The following is a 2766-nucleotide window of genomic DNA, read 5'->3' as shown; positions in this document are numbered from 1 at the left end:
GAGCTCATGAGAGCTGGTGGGAAGAAACAGCCCACTACATGAAAAGAAAGTTAAGTGTGTTGCTCAGGGGTCACCCACCCATGAAGATGAAGGCTGCATTCTTCACATCATTTTGACAGTTTCGGAAGGTGCTTCTCTCACACTTACTGGGATAAGCTTTGACCCATGTCAGAAAGCAGCGAACAAGTACATTTTCTTGCCCACCGCCTGTGAAGGCTTGGCCCAGAGCCACACAGTCCAGCAGTCACTTCACGTTTTAAAACCTGGTTTTGAGAAGCCCTGCAGCCAACCAGGAGAAGAAGGAAGATCGGTAGAGTCCAGGAGATAAACCAGGGAGAAGCAGAGGCAACAGCAGGAGAAAAAGCAGAGGAAAAAGAGCTTCTTTGCACGTGTTGTGGTTTAGCCCAGCAGGCAGCTAGAACTACCGTACAGCCTTTCACTCACTGCCCCTCTCCCCCCCATCCCCAGTGGGATGGGGGAGAGAACTAGAAGAGTAAAAGTGAGAGAACTCGTGGGTGGAAATAAAGACAGTTTAGTAGGTAAAAGAAAAATTCTCTCATGGGGGAGAGAACTAGAAAAAGGTAAAACTTGTGGGTGGAGATAAAGACAGTTTAATATGATGGAAAAATAAGAAAATAATAATAATTATTGCAATTATAGTAATAGTACATACAAAAGAAGTGATGTGTGGCACAGTTGCTGACCACCCACTACTGCGGGTTCTCAAGCTGTCGTCTAAGCCTCCATCCAGTTTTATCCAGGTTACATACCAAGCATGACGTCATACAGGTATGGAATATCCCTTTGGCTAGTTTGGGTCAGCTGTCCCAGCTGTGTCCCCTCACAGCTTCTTGTGCACCCCCCCAGCCTTCTCACTGGTGGAGCTGTACTAGCAGCGGCAAAGTCCTTGGTTTGGTGTAAACATTGCCTAGGAACAGCCAAAACATCGGTGTGTCACCAACATTACTCTGACCCTAAATCTGAAACACAGCACTACACCTTCAGCTAGGAAGCCTGGCTCTGTCCTCCTGACTCTCACCCTTTACATATTTATAGATATTAATGAGGTCACCCTCAGTCTCCTCTTCTCCAAGCTAAACAGGCCCAGCTCCCTCAGCCTTTCCTCACAAGGAAGGTGTTCCACTCCCTTCATCATCTTGGTGGCCCTGCACTGGACTCTGAAGGAGCTTCTGCCCTTCTTGAACTGAGGGGCCCAGAACTGGACACAACATTCCATGTGCGGCCTCACCAGGGCAGAGCAGAGGGGGAAAGAGGAGCAGAGGGTGAAGGCCGTGCCTGCCTTCAGGCGGTGAGTAGATACCTGTGGATAGCAGGGACGCACCCTGAAGGATGTGAGAAAGGCTCCCTAAAGCTGCTTCGCTGCAAGCATTAGCCTCTGTCCTCTAAATGGGCTCAAGACCTCCTAATACAGTGTTTTTGTGCTGCAGTCTGATTTGCCCCCCTCGCCTAGGGCAGGCTTATGCTCTCAGTGCACTGCTCGCTGCAAAGAGCTTGTCAGGCGACAAGGGATGTGGTTGGATGAAGGGAAGTTGCCTGGGCTCCGTGTCAGGCCGGTGGCTGCAAACGCCCAGCTGATGGCACTGTGTCTTCATCAGTCTGCCTGCCCGGAGGAGAGCGAGGGCTGCCGCCCTGTCATCCCTGACTGGCAGGGAAGGCTCTAACCCCAAATGTGGTGCGGGACCCGCCGCTTTTACCTGCTGGTTTTGCCAGACCGGCTGGTGGGGTCCGGAGGGTGTGCACGGGAGGAAGCTCTTGGGCGCACAGAGACCACAGGCTGGGCGCAGTGGAACTGGGGGCCGTGGTGTGGGCAGCAATCATGGCTCTTCTCTGGCACGCTGTGGATGGTGGGAAAGCCAGAGGAGTGGAGGAGTGTGGCTAACAGCCCCACACCTTCCTCCCAAGGACAGACAGATCCAACTCCACCAGCACTCACATGCAGAGGAAGAGATAGGTGCACCCTGTCCTCATGCACAACCTGTGGCCAAGCAGACATGTTTCTCTTCCCCACAGTGTCTGCCTGTTTGTTCTCAGACAGGATGAGCCCTGCTGCAGTCAGAGACATCCCACGCTCTGCAGGCCCCCACCGCAGGGCCGGATGGCTGCCCAGATCAGTGAAGCTCCATGGTGAAGCTCCATGATGTGCTCCTTTAGAAAACCACAACTGCTGCCAGAAACCTGCAATGGAAGGCAGGCTGTTCTGGTGCTCAAGAAAGGATCTGTGAATTGTGGATGCCTTTCTTCACAGAAGCCTCTGCCTGCTACTAAGGCAATTTGGATGTGCCTGGCTTGAGGAGCCCACTATTTGCTGGTCAGCTGGCCAAATGGGTAGCTTGCTGATCAATGGCAGGCATTTAAAACCACACTTTGAGAAGCCCTGCAGCCAGCCAGGAGGAGAAAAAAGAGGATTTTTTACTGGGATCATTTCTCTTCTGAAGTGATCGCAGTTTTGCTCAGACATGAGATCCCTGTCTTCACCTGGGACACAACTGCCATTAGAAGAGCTTGCATATATGTTGGTCCGTGTGCCTGTGTTCATAGGGGGTCTCCCACCCTCCAGCTGTGGTCTCTCAGAGGAGAGGAGGGTAGCAATACGTGGCACTATACTCTGCTGATGTCACTAACTGAAGGAAGTTTTGGTTAAAAAATGCCAGGTACTGCGAATGCTTCTCACTTCAGGGTGTTCTTGGGTTTCAGGTGAAAGCTGCAGTGAAATCCCATGGAAATCTGTGTGAGTCTCTTCAGTGT

Source organism: Gallinula chloropus, assembly GCF_964237585.1.
Source record: "Gallinula chloropus genome assembly, chromosome: Z".
NCBI classification, from domain to species: Eukaryota; Metazoa; Chordata; class Aves; order Gruiformes; family Rallidae; genus Gallinula; species Gallinula chloropus.
The sequence above is the reverse complement of the archived record's forward strand: the minus strand, read 5'-3'. Positions refer to the sequence as shown.